Consider the following 25,154-nt stretch of genomic DNA (forward strand, 5'->3'; position numbering starts at 1 on the left):
TCACTGATTCAATGAATCTAACCTTATTCTTTGTTTCAATGGAACAAACCTAATTCACACGGTTAAAGAATGAAACTGTACACGTTTATTCAATGAAAGAGGCTGCACTTGTCAATCAAATGACCTGAGCGCATTCGTTCAATGTCACAAGCTTCACACGTTGTCTCAATTAAACTGCACACATTCACTCCATGAACCAAACTGCACCTGCTAATTCAATGAGTAGAGCTTTTCTCATTCATTTAAAGTGTCCATACAAACTTCATTTTGTATCAAATGCATCAAACCATATTCCTTGTTCCAATGAAACAAACATTTAGTCATTCACTTGTATAGTGAATCCTACTGCACTCTTTCGTTCAATGAAACAGACTACACATGTAGAAGTACTCACATTGGTTCAATGGTCCAAACATAACGCATTGATTCAATCAAACAAATTGCACACATTTAGTCCATGAAGCAAACAGCACTTGTCAATTCAATGAGTAGAGCTACTCTCATTCGTTCAATGTCACAAGCTTCACACATTGTCTCAAACAAACTGCACACATTCACTCCATGAACCAAACTGCACCTGTTAATACAAGGAATAGAGCTTCTCTCGTTCAATCAATGAGTCACGCACAACGCCTTCATTCAATTATACAAAATTATTCGTTAAACCATTGAATTGATTCAATGAATCAAACCATAACCTTGTTCCAATGGAACAAACACTTGATCATTCACTTGTTTAGTGAATCCTACTGCACTCGTTCATTCAATGAAACAAACTGCACATGTCGAGGCCCTCATGTTGTATCAATGCCACAAGCTTAACGCATTGATTCAATCGAACAATATGCACACAAATAGCCCGTGAAGCAAACAGCAGTTGTCAATTCAATGAATACGGATACTCTCATTCGCGTTCATTCAATGCACACTGCACACATTCATTCAATGGAAGAGGCTGCACTTGTCCATTCAATGAGTAGAGCTACTCTCATTCATTCAAAGCCACAAGATTCAAGTCTCTGTCAAACTGTCCACCTTCTCTCCATGAACCAAACTGTCAGTCGTAATTCAATGAGAAGAGCTTCTCTGATTCTTTCAAAGTGTCAAGCTCACCGTTTTCATTTAATGAAACAAACTGCATCCATTGAATCATTGAATCAAACAACAATCATTGTTTCAATGAACCAAACCATATTCCTTGATTCAATGTAAGAAACGTAAACTGACTTATTTAGTGAATATTCCTGCACTCGTTCATTCAGTGGAACAGACTGCAATGTGTAAAGGTTCTCTCATTCGTTTAATGCCACAAGTCTAACGCATTGATTCAATCAAACAAACTGCGCACATTTACTCGTTGGTGGAAACTGCACGTGTTCATTCAACGACCAGAGATTTTCTCTTTCATTCATTGCCTCCAGCTTAACGCTTTAAATTCAATGAATCAACCTGCATTCGTTCATCTATTCATATTTCAATCATTGATTCAATCAATCAAATGGGATTCATTGAATAAAGTGTACAGACATCACTCATTTATGGAATGAATTTAACTGCAATCGTTCAATTAATAAATCAAACTACATTCATTCGATGAGAAACACTGCAAATCCTATTCCAATGAATCTATCTTTTGCCATTCATTCAATGAAGGAAACTGCACGCGGTCTTTCAATAATACAAACTGCATGCGTTGAGTAAATGAAAAAAAAGACTTCACGTGGTAATTCATATAAGAGCAGCTTTTCTCGTTGTCAGTTACATTAAATGAAATCAACTGCATTCATTCAATCATTGTTTCAAACTGCAATCATTTAGTCAATGAATCAAACAATACCAATCGATTCAATCAATCAGACTTAACACATTTACTTCGTGAATCAAACAGCACGCATTTATTCACTGAAATGCACTGCACGTCATAATTCAACGAGTAGAGCTTCTCTCATTCATTCAATCGGTCAAGTTTAATGCGTTCATTCAATGAAACAAGCTGCATTCATTGAATCATTGAATCTAACTACTATCACTGATTCAATGAATCTAACCTTATTCTTTGTTTCAATGGAGCAAACCTAATTCACACGGTTAAAGAATGAAACTGTACACGTTTATTCAATGAAAGAGGCTGCACGTCAATCAAATGACTAGAGCTCATTCGTTCAATGTCACAAGCTTCACACGTTGTCTCAATTAAACTGCACACATTCACTCCATGAACCAAACTGCACCTTGCTAATTCAATGAGTAGAGCTTTTCTCATTCATTTAAAGTGTCCATACAAACTTCATTTTGTATCAAATGCATCAAACCATATTCCTTGTTCCAATGAAACAAACATTTAGTCATTCACTTGTATAGTGAATCCTACTGCACTCTTTCATTCAATGAAACAGACTACACATGTAGAAGTACTCACGTTGGTTCAATGGTTCAAACATAACGCATTGATTCAATCAAACAAATTGCACACATTTAGTCCATGAAGCAAACAGCACTTGTCAATTCAATGAGTAGAGCTACTCTCATTCGTTCAATGTCACAAGCTTCACACATTGTCTCAAACAAACTGCACACATTCACTCTATGAACCAAACTGCACCTGTTAATACAATGAATAGAGCTTCTCTCGTTCAATCAAAGCGTCACGCACAATTATACAAAATTATTCGTTAAACCATTGAATTGATTCAATGAATCAAACCATAACCTTGTTCCAATGGAACAAACATTTGATCATTCACTTGTTTAGTGAATCCTACTGCACTCGTTCATTAAATGAAACAAACTGCACATGTCGAGGCCCTCATGTTGTATCAATGCCACAAGCTTAACGCATAGATTCAATCGAACAATATGCACACAAATAGCCCGTGAAGCAAACAGCAGTTGTCAATTCAATGAATACGGATACTCTCATTCGCGTTCATTCAATGCAGACTGCACACATTCATTCAATGAAAGAGGCTGCACTTGTCCATTCAATGAGTAGAGCTACTCTCATTCATTCAAAGCCACAAGATTCACGCATTGTCTCTGTCAAACTGTACACCTTCTCTCCATGAACCAAACTGTCAGTTGTAATTCAATGAGAAGAGCTTCTCTGATTCTTTCAATGTGTCAAGACCACCGTTTTCATTTAATGAAACAAACTGCATCCATTGAATCATTGAATCAAACAGCAATCATTGTTTCAATGAACCAAACCATATTCCTTTATTCAATGGAAGAAACGTAAACTGACTTATTTAGTGAATATTCCTGCACTCGTTCATTCAGTGGAACAGACTGCAATGAGTAAAGGTTCTCTCATTCGTTTAATGCCACAAGTCTAACGCATTGATTCAATCAAACAAACTGCGCACATTTACCTGATGGAGGAAAGTGCACGTGTTCATTCAACGAGTAGAGATTTTCTTTCATTCATTGCCTCCAGCTTAACGCTTTAAATTCAATGAATCAACCTGCATTCGTTCATCTATTCATATTTCAATCATTGATTCAATCAATCAAATGGGATTCATTGATTAAAGTGTACAGACATCACTCATTTATGGAATGAATTTAACTGCAATCGTTCAATTAATAAATCAAACTACATTCATTCGATGAAAAACACTGCAAATCCTACTCCAATGAATCTAGCTTTTGCCATTCATTCAATGAAGGAAACTGCACGAGGTCTTTCAATAATACAAACTGCATGCGTTGAGTAAATGAAAAAAAAACTTCACGTGGTAATTCATATAAGAGCAGCTTTTCTCGTTGTCTCAAGCTTTACACTTTCATTAAATGAAATCAACTGCATTCATTCAATCATTGTTTCAAACTGCAATCATTTAGTCAATGAATCAAACAATATCAACCGATTCAATCAATCAGACTTAACACATTTACTTCGTGAATCAAACAGCACGCGTTTATTCACTGAAATGCACTGCACGTCATAATTCAACGAGCAGAGCTTCTCTCATTCATTCAATCGGTCAAGTTTAATGCGTTCATTCAATGAAACAAGCTGCATTCATTGAATCATTGAATCTAACTACTATCACGGATTCAATGAATCTAACCTTATTCTTTGTTTCAATGGAACAAACCTAATTCACACGGTTAAAGAATGAAACTGTACACGTTTATTCAATGAAAGAGGCTGCACTTGTCAATCAAATGACCTGAGCGCATTCGTTCAATGTCACAAGCTTCACACGTTGTCTCAATTAAACTGCACACATTCACTCCATGAACCAAACTGCACCTGCTAATTCAATGAGTAGAGCTTTTCTCATTCATTTAAAGTGTCCATACAAACTTCATTTTGTATCAAATGCATCAAACCATATTCCTTGTTCCAATGAAACAAACATTTAGTCATTCACTTGTATAGTGAATCCTACTGCACTCTTTCGTTCAATGAAACAGACTACACATGTAGAAGTACTCACATTGGTTCAATGGTCCAAACATAACGCATTGATCCAATCAAACAAATCAAACAAAGTCCATGAAGCAAACAGCACTTGTCAATTCAATGAGTAGAGCTACTCTCATTCGTTCAATGTCACAAGCTTCACACATTGTCTCAAACAAACTGCACACATTCACTCCATGAACCAAACTGCACCTGTTAATACAAGGAATAGAGCTTCTCTCGTTCAATCAATGAGTCACGCACAACGCCTTCATTCAATTATACAAAATTATTCGTTAAACCATTGAATTGATTCAATGAATCAAACCATAACCTTTTTCCAATGGAACAAACACTTGATCATTCACTTGTTTAGTGAATCCTACTGCACTCGTTCATTAAATGAAACAAACTGCACATGTCGAGGCCCTCATGTTGTATCAATGCCACAAGCTTAACGGATTGATTCAATCGAACAATATGCACACAAATAGCCCGTGAAGCAAACAGCAGTTGTCAATTCAATGAATACGGATACTCTCATTCGCGTTCATTCAATGCACACTGCACACATTCATTCAATGGAAGAGGCTGCACTTGTCCATTCAATGAGTAGAGCTACTCTCATTCATTCAAAGCCACAAGATTCAAGTCTCTGTCAAACTGTCCACCTTCTCTCCATGAACCAAACTGTCAGTCGTAATTCAATGAGAAGAGCTTCTCTGATTCTTTCAAAGTGTCAAGCTCACCGTTTTCATTTAATGAAACAAACTGCATCCATTGAATCATTGAATCAAACAACAATCATTGTTTCAATGAACCAAACTATATTCCTTGATTCAATGGAAGAAACGTAAACTGACTTATTTAGTGAATATTCCTGCACTCGTTCATTCAGTGGAACAGACTGCAATGTGTAAAGGTTCTCTCATTCGTTTAATGCCACAAGTCTAACGCATTGATTCAATCAAACAAACTGCGCACATTTACTCGTTGGTGGAAACTGCACGTGTTCATTCAACGACCAGAGATTTTCTCTTTCATTCATTGCCTCCAGCTTAACGCTTTAAATTCAATGAATCAACCTGCATTCGTTCATCTATTCATATTTCAATCATTGATTCAATCAATCAAATGGGATTCATTGAATAAAGTGTACAGACATCACTCATTTATGGAATGAATTTAACTGCAATCGTTCAATTAATAAATCAAACTACATTCATTCGATGAGAAACACTGCAAATCCTATTCCAATGAATCTATCTTTTGCCATTCATTCAATGAAGGAAACTGCACGCGGTCTTTCAATAATACAAACTGCATGCGTTGAGTAAATGAAAAAAAAGACTTCACGTGGTAATTCATATAAGAGCAGCTTTTCTCGTTGTCAGTTACATTAAATGAAATCAACTGCATTCATTCAATCATTGTTTCAAACTGCAATCATTTAGTCAATGAATCAAACAATACCAAACGATTCAATCAATCAGACTTAACACATTTACTTCGTGAATCAAACAGCACGCATTTATTCACTGAAATGCACTGCACGTCATAATTCAACGAGTAGAGCTTCTCTCATTCATTCAATCGGTCAAGTTTAATGCGTTCATTCAATGAAACAAGCTGCATTCATTGAATCATTGAATCTAACTACTATCACTGATTCAATGAATCTAACCTTATTCTTTGTTTCAATGGAGCAAACCTAATTCACACGGTTAAAGAATGAAACTGTACACGTTTATTCAATGAAAGAGGCTGCACGTCAATCAAATGACTAGAGCTCATTCGTTCAATGTCACAAGCTTCACACGTTGTCTCAATTAAACTGCACACATTCACTCCATGATCCAAACTGCACCTTGCTAATTCAATGAGTAGAGCTTTTCTCATTCATTTAAAGTGTCCATACAAACTTCATTTTGTATCAAATGCATCAAACCATATTCCTTGTTCCAATGAAACAAACATTTAGTCATTCACTTGTATAGTGAATCCTACTGCACTCTTTCATTCAATGAAACAGACTACACATGTAGAAGTACTCACGTTGGTTCAATGGTTCAAACATAACGCATTGATTCAATCAAACAAATTGCACACATTTAGTCCATGAAGCAAACAGCACTTGTCAATTCAATGAGTAGAGCTACTCTCATTCGTTCAATGTCACAAGCTTCACACATTGTCTCAAACAAACTGCACACATTCACTCTATGAACCAAACTGCACTTGTTAATACAATGAATAGAGCTTCTCTCGTTCAATCAAAGCGTCACGCACAATTATACAAAATTATTCGTTAAACCATTGAATTGATTCAATGAATCAAACCATAACCTTGTTCCAATGGAACAAACATTTGATCATTCACTTGTTTAGTGAATCCTACTGCACTCGTTCATTAAATGAAACAAACTGCACATGTCGAGGCCCTCATGTTGTATCAATGCCACAAGCCTTAACGCATTGATTCAATCGAACAATATGCACACAAATAGCCCGTGAAGCAAACAGCAGTTGTCAATTCTATGAATACGGATACTCTCATTCATTCAATGTCGCGTTCATTCAATGCAGACTGCACACATTCATTCAAAGGATGAGGCTGCACTTGTCCATTCAATGAGTAGAGCTACTCTCATTCATTCAAAGCCACAAGATTCAAGTCTCTGTCAAACTGTCCACCTTCTCTCCATGAACCAAACTGTCAGTCGTAATTCAATGAGAAGAGCTTCTCTGATTCTTTCAAAGTGTCAAGCTCACCGTTTTCATTTAATGAAACAAACCGCATCCATTCAATCATTGAATCAAACAACAATCATTGTTTTAATGAACCAAACCATATTCCTTGATTCAATGGAAGAAACGTAAACTGACTTATTTAGTGAATATTCCTGCACTCGTTCATTCAGTGGAACAGACTGCAATGAGTAAAGGTTCTCTCATTCGTTTAATGCCACAAGTCTAACGCATTGATTCAATCAAACAAACTGCGCACATTTACTCGTTGGTGGAAACTGCACGTGTTCATTCAACGACCAGAGATTTTCTCTTTCATTCATTGCCTCAAGCTTAACGCTTTAAATTCAATGAATCAACCTGCATTCGTTCATCTATTCATATTTCAATCATTGATTCAATCAATCAAATGGGATTCATTGATTAAAGTGTACAGACATCACTCATTTATGGAATGAATTTAACTGCAATCGTTCAATTAATAAATCAAACTACATTCATTCGATGAGAAACACTGCAAATCCTATTCCAATGAATCTAGCTTTTGCCATTCATTCAATGAAGGAAACTGCATGCGGTCTTTCAATAATACAAACTGCATGCGTTGAGTAAATGAAAAAAAAGACTTCACGTGGTAATTCATATAAGAGCAGCTTTTCTCGTTGTCTCAAGCTTTACACTTTCATTAATTGAAATCAACTGCATTCATTCAATCATTGTTTCAAACTGCAATCATTTAGTCAATGAATCAAACAATACCAATCGATTCAATCAATCAGACTTAACACATTTACTTCGTGAATCAAACAGCACGCATTTATTCACTGAAATGCACTGCACGTCATAATTCAACGAGTAGAGCTTCTCTCATTCATTCAATCGGTCAAGTTTAATGCGTTCATTCAATGAAACAAGCTGCATTCATTGAATCATTGAATCTAACTACTATCACTGATTCAATGAATCTAACCTTATTCTTTGTTTCAATGGAGCAAACCTAATTCACACGGTTAAAGAATGAAACTGTACACGTTTATTCAATGAAAGAGGCTGCACGTCAATCAAATGACTAGAGCTCATTCGTTCAATGTCACAAGCTTCACACGTTGTCTCAATTAAACTGCACACATTCACTCCATGATCCAAACTGCACCTTGCTAATTCACTGAGTAGAGCTTTTCTCATTCATTTAAAGTGTCCATACAAACTTCATTTTGTATCAAATGCATCAAACCATATTCCTTGTTCCAATGAAACAAACATTTAGTCATTCACTTGTATAGTGAATCCTACTGCACTCTTTCATTCAATGAAACAGACTACACATGTAGAAGTACTCACGTTGGTTCAATGGTTCAAACATAACGCATTGATTCAATCAAACAAATTGCACACATTTAGTCCATGAAGCAAACAGCACTTGTCAATTCAATGAGTAGAGCTACTCTCATTCGTTCAATGTCACAAGCTTCACACATTGTCTCAAACAAACTGCACACATTCACTCTATGAACCAAACTGCACCTGTTAATACAATGAATAGAGCTTCTCTCGTTCAATCAAAGCGTCACGCACAATTATACAAAATTATTCGTTAAACCATTGAATTGATTCAATGAATCAAACCATAACCTTGTTCCAATGGAACAAACATTTGATCATTCACTTGTTTAGTGAATCCTACTGCACTCGTTCATTAAATGAAACAAACTGCACATGTCGAGGCCCTCATGTTGTATCAATGCCACAAGCCTTAACGCATTGATTCAATCGAACAATATGCACACATATAGCCCGTGAAGCAAACAGCAGTTGTCAATTCTATGAATACGGATACTCTCATTCATTCAATATCGCGTTCATTCAATGCAGACTGCACACATTCATTCAATGGAAGAGGCTGCACTTGTCCATTCAATGAGTAGAGCTACTCTCATTCATTCAAAGCCACAAGATTCAAGTCTCTGTCAAACTGTCCACCTTCTCTCCATGAACCAAACTGTCAGTCGTAATTCAATGAGAAGAGCTTCTCTGATTCTTTCAAAGTGTCAAGCTCACCGTTTTCATTTAATAAAACAAACCGCATCCATTCAATCATTGAATCAAACAACAATCATTGTTTTAATGAACCAAACCATATTCCTTGATTCAATGGAAGAAACGTAAACTGACTTATTTAGTGAATATTCCTGCACTCGTTCATTCAGTGGAACAGACTGCAATGAGTAAAGGTTCTCTCATTCGTTTAATGCCACAAGTCTAACGCATTGATTTAATCAAACAAACTGCGCACATTTACTCGTTGGTGGAAACTGCACGTGTTCATTCAACGACCAGAGATTTTCTCTTTCATTCATTGCCTCAAGCTTAACGCTTTAAATTCAATGAATCAACCTGCATTCGTTCATCTATTCATATTTCAATCATTGATTCAATCAATCAAATGGGATTCATTGATTAAAGTGTACAGACATCACTCATTTATGGAATGAATTTAACTGCAATCGTTCAATTAATAAATCAAACTACATTCATTCGATGAGAAACACTGCAAATCCTATTCCAATGAATCTAGCTTTTGCCATTCATTCAATGAAGGAAACTGCACGCGGTCTTTCAATAATACAAACTGCATGCGTTGAGTAAATGAAAAAAAAGACTTCACGTGGTAATTCATATAAGAGCAGCTTTTCTCGTTGTCTCAAGCTTTACACTTTCATTAATTGAAATCAACTGCATTCATTCAATCATTGTTTCAAACTGCAATCATTTAGTCAATGAATCAAACAATACCAATCGATTCAATCAATCAGACTTAACACATTTACTTCGTGAATCAAACAGCACGCATTTATTCACTGAAATGCACTGCACGTCATAATTCAACGAGTAGAGCTTCTCTCATTCATTCAATCGGTCAAGTTTAATGCGTTCATTCAATGAAACAAGCTGCATTCATTGAATCATTGAATCTAACTACTATCACTGATTCAATGAATCTAACCTTATTCTTTGTTTCAATGGAGCAAACCTAATTCACACGGTTAAAGAATGAAACTGTACACGTTTATTCAATGAAAGAGGCTGCACGTCAATCAAATGACTAGAGCTCATTCGTTCAATGTCACAAGCTTCACACGTTGTCTCAATTAAACTGCACACATTCACTCCATGAACCAAACTGCACCTGCTAATTCAATGAGTAGAGCTTTTCTCATTCATTTAAAGTGTCCATACAAACTTCATTTTGTATCAAATGCATCAAACCATATTCCTTGTTCCAATGAAACAAACATTTAGTCATTCACTTGTATAGTGAATCCTACTGCACTCTTTCATTCAATGAAACAGACTACACATGTAGAAGTACTCACGTTGGTTCAATGGTTCAAACATAACGCATTGATTCAATCAAACAAATTGCACACATTTAGTCCATGAAGCAAACAGCACTTGTCAATTCAATGAGTAGAGCTACTCTCATTCGTTCAATGTCACAAGCTTCACACATTGTCTCAAACAAACTGCACACATTCACTCTATGAACCAAACTGCACTTGTTAATACAATGAATAGAGCTTCTCTCGTTCAATCAAAGCGTCACGCACAATTATACAAAATTATTCGTTAAACCATTGAATTGATTCAATGAATCAAACCATAACCTTGTTCCAATGGAACAAACATTTGATCATTCACTTGTTTAGTGAATCCTACTGCACTCGTTCATTAAATGAAACAAACTGCACATGTCGAGGCCCTCATGTTGTATCAATGCCACAAGCCTTAACGCATTGATTCAATCGAACAATATGCACACATATAGCCCGTGAAGCAAACAGCAGTTGTCAATTCTATGAATACGGATACTCTCATTCATTCAATATCGCGTTCATTCAATGCAGACTGCACACATTCATTCAATGGAAGAGGCTGCACTTGTCCATTCAATGAGTAGAGCTACTCTCATTCATTCAAAGCCGCAAGATTCAAGTCTCTGTCAAACTGTCCACCTTCTCTCCATGAACCAAACTGTCAGTCGTAATTCAATGAGAAGAGCTTCTCTGATTCTTTCAAAGTGTCAAGCTCACCGTTTTCATTTAATAAAACAAACCGCATCCATTCAATCATTGAATCAAACAACAATCATTGTTTTAATGAACCAAACCATATTCCTTGATTCAATGGAAGAAACGTAAACTGACTTATTTAGTGAATATTCCTGCACTCGTTCATTCAGTGGAACAGACTGCAATGAGTAAAGGTTCTCTCATTCGTTTAATGCCACAAGTCTAACGCATTGATTTAATCAAACAAACTGCGCACATTTACTCGTTGGTGGAAACTGCACGTGTTCATTCAACGACCAGAGATTTTCTCTTTCATTCATTGCCTCAAGCTTAACGCTTTAAATTCAATGAATCAACCTGCATTCGTTCATCTATTCATATTTCAATCATTGATTCAATCAATCAAATGGGATTCATTGATTAAAGTGTACAGACATCACTCATTTATGGAATGAATTTAACTGCAATCGTTCAATTAATAAATCAAACTACATTCATTCGATGAGAAACACTGCAAATCCTATTCCAATGAATCTAGCTTTTGCCATTCATTCAATGAAGGAAACTGCACGCGGTCTTTCAATAATACAAACTGCATGCGTTGAGTAAATGAAAAAAAAGACTTCACGTGGTAATTCATATAAGAGCAGCTTTTCTCGTTGTCTCAAGCTTTACACTTTCATTAATTGAAATCAACTGCATTCATTCAATCATTGTTTCAAACTGCAATCATTTAGTCAATGAATCAAACAATACCAATCGATTCAATCAATCAGACTTAACACATTTACTTCGTGAATCAAACAGCACGCATTTATTCACTGAAATGCACTGCACGTCATAATTCAACGAGTAGAGCTTCTCTCATTCATTCAATCGGTCAAGTTTAATGCGTTCATTCAATGAAACAAGCTGCATTCATTGAATCATTGAATCTAACTACTATCACGGATTCAATGAATCTAACCTTATTCTTTGTTTCAATGGAACAAACCTAATTCACACGGTTAAAGAATGAAACTGTACACGTTTATTCAATGAAAGAGGCTGCACTTGTCAATCAAATGACCTGAGCGCATTCGTTCAATGTCACAAGCTTCACACGTTGTCTCAATTAAACTGCACACATTCACTCCATGAACCAAACTGCACCTGCTAATTCAATGAGTAGAGCTTTTCTCATTCATTTAAAGTGTCCATACAAACTTCATTTTGTATCAAATGCATCAAACCATATTCCTTGTTCCAATGAAACAAACATTTAGTCATTCACTTGTATAGTGAATCCTACTGCACTCTTTCGTTCAATGAAACAGACTACACATGTAGAAGTACTCACATTGGTTCAATGGTCCAAACATAACGCATTGATCCAATCAAACAAATTGCACACATTTAGTCCATGAAGCAAACAGCACTTGTCAATTCAATGAGTAGAGCTACTCTCATTCGTTCAATGTCACAAGCTTCACACATTGTCTCAAACAAACTGCACACATTCACTCCATGAACCAAACTGCACCTGTTAATACAAGGAATAGAGCTTCTCTCGTTCAATCAATGAGTCACGCACAACGCCTTCATTCAATTATACAAAATTATTCGTTAAACCATTGAATTGATTCAATGAATCAAACCATAACCTTTTTCCAATGGAACAAACACTTGATCATTCACTTGTTTAGTGAATCCTACTGCACTCGTTCATTAAATGAAACAAACTGCACATGTCGAGGCCCTCATGTTGTATCAATGCCACAAGCTTAACGCATTGATTCAATCGAACAATATGCACACAAATAGCCCGTGAAGCAAACAGCAGTTGTCAATTCAATGAATACGGATACTCTCATTCGCGTTCATTCAATGCACACTGCACACATTCATTCAATGGAAGAGGCTGCACTTGTCCATTCAATGAGTAGAGCTACTCTCATTCATTCAAAGCCACAAGATTCAAGTCTCTGTCAAACTGTCCACCTTCTCTCCATGAACCAAACTGTCAGTCGTAATTCAATGAGAAGAGCTTCTCTGATTCTTTCAAAGTGTCAAGCTCACCGTTTTCATTTAATGAAACAAACTGCATCCATTGAATCATTGAATCAAACAACAATCATTGTTTCAATGAACCAAACTATATTCCTTGATTCAATGGAAGAAACGTAAACTGACTTATTTAGTGAATATTCCTGCACTCGTTCATTCAGTGGAACAGACTGCAATGAGTAAAGGTTCTCTCATTCGTTTAATGCCACAAGTCTAACGCATTGATTCAATCAAACAAACTGCGCACATTTACTCGTTGGTGGAAACTGCACGTGTTCATTCAACGACCAGAGATTTTCTCTTTCATTCATTGCCTCCAGCTTAACGCTTTAAATTCAATGAATCAACCTGCATTCGTTCATCTATTCATATTTCAATCATTGATTCAATCAATCAAATGGGATTCATTGAATAAAGTGTACAGACATCACTCATTTATGGAATGAATTTAACTGCAATCGTTCAATTAATAAATCAAACTACATTCATTCGATGAGAAACACTGCAAATCCTATTCCAATGAATCTATCTTTTGCCATTCATTCAATGAAGGAAACTGCACGCGGTCTTTCAATAATACAAACTGCATGCGTTGAGTAAATGAAAAAAAAGACTTCACGTGGTAATTCATATAAGAGCAGCTTTTCTCGTTGTCTCAAGCTTTACACTTTCATTAATGAAATCAACTGCATTCATTCAATCATTGTTTCAAACTGCAATCATTTAGTCAATGAATCAAACAATACCAAACGATTCAATCAATCAGACTTAACACATTTACTTCGTGAATCAAACAGCACGCATTTATTCACTGAAATGCACTGCACGTCATAATTCAACGAGTAGAGCTTCTCTCATTCATTCAATCGGTCAAGTTTAATGCGTTCATTCAATGAAACAAGCTGCATTCATTGAATCATTGAATCTAACTACTATCACTGATTCAATGAATCTAACCTTATTCTTTGTTTCAATGGAGCAAACCTAATTCACACGGTTAAAGAATGAAACTGTACACGTTTATTCAATGAAAGAGGCTGCACTTGTCAATCAAATGACTAGAGCTCATTCGTTCAATGTCACAAGCTTCACACGTTGTCTCAATTAAACTGCACACATTCACTCCATGATCCAAACTGCACCTTGCTAAATCAATGAGTAGAGCTTTTCTCATTCATTTAAAGTGTCCATACAAACTTCATTTTGTATCAAATGCATCAAACCATATTCCTTGTTCCAATGAAACAAACATTTAGTCATTCACTTGTATAGTGAATCCTACTGCACTCTTTCATTCAATGAAACAGACTACACATGTAGAAGTACTCACGTTGGTTCAATGGTTCAAACATAACGCATTGATTCAATCAAACAAATTGCACACATTTAGTCCATGAAGCAAACAGCACTTGTCAATTCAATGAGTAGAGCTACTCTCATTCGTTCAATGTCACAAGCTTCACACATTGTCTCAAACAAACTGCACACATTCACTCCATGAACCAAACTGCACCTGTTAATACAATGAATAGAGCTTCTCTCGTTCAATCAAAGCGTCACGCACAACGCCTTCATTCAATTATACAAAATTATTCGTTAAACCATTGAATTGATTCAATGAATCAAACCATAACCTTGTTCCAATGGAACAAACATTTGATCATTCACTTGTTTAGTGAATCCTACTGCACTCGTTCATTAAATGAAACAAACTGCACATGTCGAGGCCCTCATGTTGTATCAATGCCACAAGCCTTAACGCATTGATTCAATCGAACAATATGCACACAAATAGCCCGTGAAGCAAACAGCAGTTGTCAATTCAATGAATACGGATACTCTCATTCGCGTTCATTCAATGCAGACTGCACACATTCATTCAAAGGATGAGGCTGCACTTGTCCATTCAATGAGTAGAGCTACTCTCATTCATTCAAAGCCACAAGATTCAAGTCTCTGTCAAACTGTCCACCTTCTCTCCATGAACCAAACTGTCAGTCGTAATTCAATGAGAAGAGCTTCTCTGATTCTTTCAAAGTGTCAAGCTCACCGTTTTCATTTAATGAAACAAACCGCATCCATTCAATCATTGAATCAAACAACAATCATTGTTTCAATGAACCAAACCATATTCCTTGATTCAATGGAAGAAACGTAAACTGACTTATTTAGTGAATATTCCTGCACTCGTTCATTCAGTGGAACAGACTGCAATGAGTAAAGGTTCTCTCATTCGTTTAATGCCACAAGTCTAACGCATTGATTCAATCAAACAAACTGCGCACATTTACTCGTTGGTGGAAACTGCACGTGTTCATTCAACGACCAGAGATTTTCTCTTTCATTCATTGCCTCAAGCTTAACGCTTTAAATTCAATGAATCAACCTGCATTCGTTCATCTATTCATATTTCAATCATTGATTCAATCAATCAAATGGGATTCATTGATTAAAGTGTACAGACATCACTCATTTATGGAATGAATTTAACTGCAATCGTTCAATTAATAAATCAAACTACATTCATTCGATGAGAAACACTGCAAATCCTATTCCAATGAATCTAGCTTTTGCCATTCATTCAATGAAGGAAACTGCATGCGGTCTTTCAATAATACAAACTGCATGCGTTGAGTAAATGAAAAAAAAGACTTCACGTGGTAATTCATATAAGAGCAGCTTTTCTCGTTGTCTCAAGCTTTACACTTTCATTAATGAAATCAACTGCATTCATTCAATCATTGTTTCAAACTGCAATCATTTAGTCAATGAATCAAACAATACCAATCGATTCAATCAATCAGACTTAACACATTTACTTCGTGAATCAAACAGCACGCATTTATTCACTGAAATGCACTGCACGTCATAATTCAACGAGTAGAGCTTCTCTCATTCATTCAATCGGTCAAGTTTAATGCGTTCATTCAATGAAACAAGCTGCATTCATTGAATCATTGAATCTAACTACTATCACTGATTCAATGAATCTAACCTTATTCTTTGTTTCAATGGAGCAAACCTAATTCACACGGTTAAAGAATGAAACTGTACACGTTTATTCAATGAAAGAGGCTGCACTTGTCAATCAAATGACTAGAGCTCATTCGTTCAATGTCACAAGCTTCACACGTTGTCTCAATTAAACTGCACACATTCACTCCATGATCCAAACTGCACCTTGCTAATTCACTGAGTAGAGCTTTTCTCATTCATTTAAAGTGTCCATACAAACTTCATTTTGTATCAAATGCATCAAACCATATTCCTTGTTCCAATGAAACAAACATTTAGTCATTCACTTGTATAGTGAATCCTACTGCACTCTTTCATTCAATGAAACAGACTACACATGTAGAAGTACTCACGTTGGTTCAATGGTTCAAACATAACGCATTGATTCAATCAAACAAATTGCACACATTTAGTCCATGAAGCAAACAGCACTTGTCAATTCAATGAGTAGAGCTACTCTCATTCGTTCAATGTCACAAGCTTCACACATTGTCTCAAACAAACTGCACACATTCACTCTATGAACCAAACTGCACCTGTTAATACAATGAATAGAGCTTCTCTCGTTCAATCAAAGCGTCACGCACAATTATACAAAATTATTCGTTAAACCATTGAATTGATTCAATGAATCAAACCATAACCTTGTTCCAATGGAACAAACATTTGATCATTCACTTGTTTAGTGAATCCTACTGCACTCGTTCATTAAATGAAACAAACTGCACATGTCGAGGCCCTCATGTTGTATCAATGCCACAAGCCTTAACGCATTGATTCAATCGAACAATATGCACACATATAGCCCGTGAAGCAAACAGCAGTTGTCAATTCTATGAATACGGATACTCTCATTCATTCAATATCGCGTTCATTCAATGCAGACTGCACACATTCATTCAATGGAAGAGGCTGCACTTGTCCATTCAATGAGTAGAGCTACTCTCATTCATTCAAAGCCACAAGATTCAAGTCTCTGTCAAACTGTCCACCTTCTCTCCATGAACCAAACTGTCAGTCGTAATTCAATGAGAAGAGCTTCTCTGATTCTTTCAAAGTGTCAAGCTCACCGTTTTCATTTAATAAAACAAACCGCATCCATTCAATCATTGAATCAAACAACAATCATTGTTTCAATGAACCAAACCATATTCCTTGATTCAATGGAAGAAACGTAAACTGACTTATTTAGTGAATATTCCTGCACTCGTTCATTCAGTGGAACAGACTGCAATGAGTAAAGGTTCTCTCATTCGTTTAATGCCACAAGTCTAACGCATTGATTTAATCAAACAAACTGCGCACATTTACTCGTTGGTGGAAACTGCACGTGTTCATTCAACGACCAGAGATTTTCTCTTTCATTCATTGCCTCAAGCTTAACGCTTTAAATTCAATGAATCAACCTGCATTCGTTCATCTATTCATATTTCAATCATTGATTCAATCAATCAAATGGGATTCATTGATTAAAGTGTACAGACATCACTCATTTATGGAATGAATTTAACTGCAATCGTTCAATTAATAAATCAAACTACATTCATTCGATGAGAAACACTGCAAATCCTATTCCAATGAATCTAGCTTTTGCCATTCATTCAATGAAGGAAACTGCACGAGGTCTTTCAATAATACAAACTGCATGCGTTGAGTAAATGAAAAAAAAGACTTCACGTGGTAATTCATATAAGAGCAGCTTTTCTCGTTGTCTCAAGCTTTACACTTTCATTAATTGAAATCAACTGCATTCATTCAATCATTGTTTCAAACTGCAATCATTTAGTCAATGAATCAAACAATACCAATCGATTCAATCAATCAGACTTAACACATTTACTTCGTGAATCAAACAGCACGCATTTATTCACTGAAATGCACTGCACGTCATAATTCAACGAGTAGAGCTTCTCTCATTCATTCAATCGGTCAAGTTTAATGCGTTCATTCAATGAAACAAGCTGCATTCATTGAATCATTGAATCTAACTACTATCACTGATTCAATGAATCTAACCTTATTCTTTGTTTCAATGGAGCAAACCTAATTCACACGGTTAAAGAATGAAACTGTACACGTTTATTCAATGAAAGAGGCTGCACTTGTCAATCAAATGACTAGAGCTCATTCGTTCAATGTCACAAGCTTCACACGTTGTCTCAATTAAACTGCACACATTCACTCCATGAACCAAACTGCACCTGCTAATTCAATGAGTAGAGCTTTTCTCATTCATTTAAAGTGTCCATACAAACTTCATTTTGTATCAAATGCATCAAACCATATTCCTTGTTCCAATGAAACAAACATTTAGTCATTCACTTGTATAGTGAATCCTACTGCACTCTTTCATTCAATGAAACAGACTACACATGTAGAAGTACTCACGTTGGTTCAATGGTTCAAACATAACGCATTGATTCAATCAAACAAATTGCACACATTTAGTCCATGAAGCAAACAGCACTTGTCAATTCAATGAGTAGAGCTACTCTCATTCGTTCAATGTCACAAGCTTCACACATTGTCTCAAACAAACTGCACACATTCACTCTATGAACCAAACTGCACCTGTTAATACAATGAATAGAGCTTCTCTCGTTCAATCAAAGCGTCACGCACAATTATACAAAATTATTCGTTAAACCATTGAATTGATTCAATGAATCAAACCATAACCTTGTTCCAATGGAACAAACATTTGATCATTCACTTGTTTAGTGAATCCTACTGCACTCGTTCATTAAATGAAACAAACTGCACATGTCGAGGCCCTCATGTTGTATCAATGCCACAAGCCTTAACGCATTGATTCAATCGAACAATATGCACACATATAGCCCGTGAAGCAAACAGCAGTTGTCAATTCTATGAATACGGATACTCTCATTCATTCAATATCGCGTTCATTCAATGCAGACTGCACACATTCATTCAATGGAAGAGGCTGCACTTGTCCATTCAATGAGTAGAGCTACTCTCATTCATTCAAAGCCACAAGATTCAAGTCTCTGTCAAACTGTCCACCTTCTCTCCATGAACCAAACTGTCAGTCGTAATTCAATGAGAAGAGCTTCTCTGATTCTTTCAAAGTGTCAAGCTCACCGTTTTCATTTAATAAAACAAACCGCATCCATTCAATCATTGAATCAAACAACAATCATTGTTTCAATGAACCAAACCATATTCCTTGATTCAATGGAAGAAACGTAAACTGACTTATTTAGTGAATATTCCTGCACTCGTTCATTCAGTGGAACAGACTGCAATGAGTAAAGGTTCTCTCATTCGTTTAATGCCACAAGTCTAACGCATTGATTTAATCAAACAAACTGCGCACATTTACTCGTTGGTGGAAACTGCACGTGTTCATTCAACGACCAGAGATTTTCTCTTTCATTCATTGCCTCAAGCTTAACGCTTTAAATTCAATGAATCAACCTGCATTCGTTCATCTATTCATATTTCAATCATTGATTCAATCAATCAAATGGGATTCATTGATTAAAGTGTACAGACATCACTCATTTATGGAATGAATTTAACTGCAATCGTTCAATTAATAAATCAAACTACATTCATTCGATGAGAAACACTGCAAATCCTATTCCAATGAATCTAGCTTTTGCCATTCATTCAATGAAGGAAACTGCACGCGGTCTTTCAATAATACAAACTGCATGCGTTGAGTAAATGAAAAAAAAGACTTCACGTGGTAATTCATATAAGAGCAGCTTTTCTCGTTGTCTCAAGCTTTACACTTTCATTAATTGAAATCAACTGCATTCATTCAATCATTGTTTCAAACTGCAATCATTTAGTCAATGAATCAAACAATACCAATCGATTCAATCAATCAGACTTAACACATTTACTTCGTGAATCAAACAGCACGCATTTATTCACTGAAATGCACTGCACGTCATAATTCAACGAGTAGAGCTTCTCTCATTCATTCAATCGGTCAAGTTTAATGCGTTCATTCAATGAAACAAGCTGCATTCATTGAATCATTGAATCTAACTACTATCACTGATTCAATGAATCTAACCTTATTCTTTGTTTCAATGGAGCAAACCTAATTCACACGGTTAAAGAATGAAACTGTACACGTTTATTCAATGAAAGAGGCTGCACTTGTCAATCAAATGACTAGAGCTCATTCGTTCAATGTCACAAGCTTCACACGTTGTCTCAATTAAACTGCACACATTCACTCCATGAACCAAACTGCACCTGCTAATTCAATGAGTAGAGCTTTTCTCATTCATTTAAAGTGTCCATACAAACTTCATTTTGTATCAAATGCATCAAACCATATTCCTTGTTCCAATGAAACAAACATTTAGTCATTCACTTGTATAGTGAATCCTACTGCACTCTTTCATTCAATGAAACAGACTACACATGTAGAAGTACTCACGTTGGTTCAATGGTTCAAACATAACGCATTGATTCAATCAAACAAATTGCACACATTTAGTCCATGAAGCAAACAGCACTTGTCAATTCAATGAGTAGAGCTACTCTCATTCGTTCAATGTCACAAGCTTCACACATTGTCTCAAACAAACTGCACACATTCACTCTATGAACCAAACTGCACCTGTTAATACAATGAATAGAGCTTCTCTCGTTCAATCAAAGAGTCACGCACAATTATACAAAATTATTCGTTAAACCATTGAATTGATTCAATGAATCAAACCATAACCTTGTTCCAATGGAACAAACATTTGATCATTCACTTGTTTAGTGAATCCTACTGCACTCGTTCATTAAATGAAACAAACTGCACATGTCGAGGCCCTCATGTTGTATCAATGCCACAAGCCTTAACGCATTGATTCAATCGAACAATATGCACACATATAGCCCGTGAAGCAAACAGCAGTTGTCAATTCTATGAATACGGATACTCTCATTCATTCAATATCGCGTTCATTCAATGCAGACTGCACACATTCATTCAATGGAAGAGGCTGCACTTGTCCATTCAATGAGTAGAGCTACTCTCATTCATTCAAAGCCACAAGATTCAAGTCTCTGTCAAACTGTCCACCTTCTCTCCATGAACCAAACTGTCAGTCGTAATTCAATGAGAAGAGCTTCTCTGATTCTTTCAAAGTGTCAAGCTCACCGTTTTCATTTAATAAAACAAACCGCATCCATTCAATCATTGAATCAAACAACAATCATTGTTTCAATGAACCAAACCATATTCCTTGATTCAATGGAAGAAACGTAAACTGACTTATTTAGTGAATATTCCTGCACTCGTTCATTCAGTGGAACAGACTGCAATGAGTAAAGGTTCTCTCATTCGTTTAATGCCACAAGTCTAACGCATTGATTTAATCAAACAAACTGCGCACATTTACTCGTTGGTGGAAACTGCACGTGTTCATTCAACGACCAGAGATTTTCTCTTTCATTCATTGCCTCAAGCTTAACGCTTTAAATTCAATGAATCAACCTGCATTCGTTCATCTATTCATATTTCAATCATTGATTCAATCAATCAAATGGGATTCATTGATTAAAGTGTACAGACATCACTCATTTATGGAATGAATTTAACTGCAATCGTTCAATTAATAAATCAAACTACATTCATTCGATGAGAAACACTGCAAATCCTATTCCAATGAATCTAGCTTTTGCCATTCATTCAATGAAGGAAACTGCACGCGGTCTTTCAATAATACAAACTGCATGCGTTGAGTAAATGAAAAAAAAGACTTCACGTGGTAATTCATATAAGAGCAGCTTTTCTCGTTGTCTCAAGCTTTACACTTTCATTAATTGAAATCAACTGCATTCATTCAATCATTGTTTCAAACTGCAATCATTTAGTCAATGAATCAAACAATACCAATCGATTCAATCAATCAGACTTAACACATTTACTTCGTGAATCAAACAGCACGCATTTATTCACTGAAATGCACTGCACGTCATAATTCAACGAGTAGAGCTTCTCTCATTCATTCAATCGGTCAAGTTTAATGCGTTCATTCAATGAAACAAGCTGCATTCATTGAATCATTGAATCTAACTACTATCACGGATTCAATGAATCTAACCTTATTCTTTGTTTCAATGGAACAAACCTAATTCACACGGTTAAAGAATGAAACTGTACACGTTTATTCAATGAAAGAGGCTGCACTTGTCAATCAAATGACCTGAGCGCATTCGTTCAATGTCACAAGCTTCACACGTTGTCTCAATTAAACTGCACACATTCACTCCATGAACCAAACTGCACCTGCTAATTCAATGAGTAGAGCTTTTCTCATTCATTTAAAGTGTCCATACAAACTTCATTTTGTATCAAATGCATCAAACCATATTCCTTGTTCCAATGAAACAAACATTTAGTCATTCACTTGTATAGTGAATCCTACTGCACTCTTTCGTTCAATGAAACAGACTACACATGTAGAAGTACTCACGTTGGTTCAATGGTCCAAACATAACGCATTGATCCAATCAAACAAATCAAACAAAGTCCATGAAGCAAACAGCACTTGTCAATTCAATGAGTAGAGCTACTCTCATTCGTTCAATGTCACAAGCTTCACACATTGTCTCAAACAAACTGCACACATTCACTCCATGAACCAAACTGCACCTGTTAATACAAGGAATAGAGCTTCTCTCGTTCAATCAATGAGTCACGCACAACGCCTTCATTCAATTATACAAAATTATTCGTTAAACCATTGAATTGATTCAATGAATCAAACCATAACCTTTTTCCAATGGAACAAACACTTGATCATTCACTTGTTTAGTGAATCCTACTGCACTCGTTCATTAAATGAAACAAACTGCACATGTCGAGGCCCTCATGTTGTATCAATGCCACAAGCTTAACGCATTGATTCAATCGAACAATATGCACACAAATAGCCCGTGAAGCAAACAGCAGTTGTCAATTCAATGAATACGGATACTCTCATTCGCGTTCATTCAATGCACACTGCACACATTCATTCAATGGAAGAGGCTGCACTTGTCCATTCAATGAGTAGAGCTACTCTCATTCATTCAAAGCCACAAGATTCAAGTCTCTGTCAAACTGTCCACCTTCTCTCCATGAACCAAACTGTCAGTCGTAATTCAATGAGAAGAGCTTCTCTGATTCTTTCAAAGTGTCAAGCTCACCGTTTTCATTTAATGAAACAAACTGCATCCATTGAATCATTGAATCAAACAACAATCATTGTTTCAATGAACCAAACTATATTCCTTGATTCAATGGAAGAAACGTAAACTGACTTATTTAGTGAATATTCCTGCACTCGTTCATTCAGTGGAACAGACTGCAATGAGTAAAGGTTCTCTCATTCGTTTAATGCCACAAGTCTAACGCATTGATTCAATCAAACAAACTGCGCACATTTACTCGTTGGTGGAAACTGCACGTGTTCATTCAACGACCAGAGATTTTCACTTTCATTCATTGCCTCCAGCTTAACGCTTTAAATTCAATGAATCAACCTGCATTCGTTCATCTATTCATATTTCAATCATTGATTCAATCAATCAAATGGGATTCATTGAATAAAGTGTACAGACATCACTCATTTATGGAATGAATTTAACTGCAATCGTTCAATTAATAAATCAAACTACATTCATTCGATGAGAAACACTGCAAATCCTATTCCAATGAATCTATCTTTTGCCATTCATTCAATGAAGGAAACTGCACGCGGTCTTTCAATAATACAAACTGCATGCGTTGAGTAAATGAAAAAAAAGACTTCACGTGGTAATTCATATAAGAGCAGCTTTTCTCGTTGTCAGTTACATTAAATGAAATCAACTGCATTCATTCAATCATTGTTTCAAACTGCAATCATTTAGTCAATGAATCAAACAATACCAAACGATTCAATCAATCAGACTTAACACATTTACTTCGTGAATCAAACAGCACGCATTTATTCACTGAAATGCACTGCACGTCATAATTCAACGAGTAGAGCTTCTCTCATTCATTCAATCGGTCAAGTTTAATGCGTTCATTCAATGAAACAAGCTGCATTCATTGAATCATTGAATCTAACTACTATCACTGATTCAATGAATCTAACCTTATTCTTTGTTTCAATGGAGCAAACCTAATTCACACGGTTAAAGAATGAAACTGTACACGTTTATTCAATGAAAGAGGCTGCACTTGTCAATCAAATGACTAGAGCTCATTCGTTCAATGTCACAAGCTTCACACGTTGTCTCAATTAAACTGCACACATTCACTCCATGATCCAAACTGCACCTTGCTAAATCAATGAGTAGAGCTTTTCTCATTCATTTAAAGTGTCCATACAAACTTCATTTTGTATCAAATGCATCAAACCATATTCCTTGTTCCAATGAAACAAACATTTAGTCATTCACTTGTATAGTGAATCCTACTGCACTCTTTCATTCAATGAAACAGACTACACATGTAGAAGTACTCACGTTGGTTCAATGGTTCAAACATAACGCATTGATTCAATCAAACAAATTGCACACATTTAGTCCATGAAGCAAACAGCACTTGTCAATTCAATGAGTAGAGCTACTCTCATTCGTTCAATGTCACAAGCTTCACACATTGTCTCAAACAAACTGCACACATTCACTCTATGAACCAAACTGCACTTGTTAATACAATGAATAGAGCTTCTCTCGTTCAATCAAAGAGTCACGCACAATTATACAAAATTATTCGTTAAACCATTGAATTGATTCAATGAATCAAACCATAACCTTGTTCCAATGGAACAAACATTTGATCATTCACTTGTTTAGTGAATCCTACTGCACTCGTTCATTAAATGAAACAAACTGCACATGTCGAG

The sequence above is a fragment of the Hemiscyllium ocellatum genome, chromosome 11 (assembly GCF_020745735.1).
Source record: "Hemiscyllium ocellatum isolate sHemOce1 chromosome 11, sHemOce1.pat.X.cur, whole genome shotgun sequence".
In the NCBI taxonomy this organism is placed as follows: Eukaryota; Metazoa; Chordata; class Chondrichthyes; order Orectolobiformes; family Hemiscylliidae; genus Hemiscyllium; species Hemiscyllium ocellatum.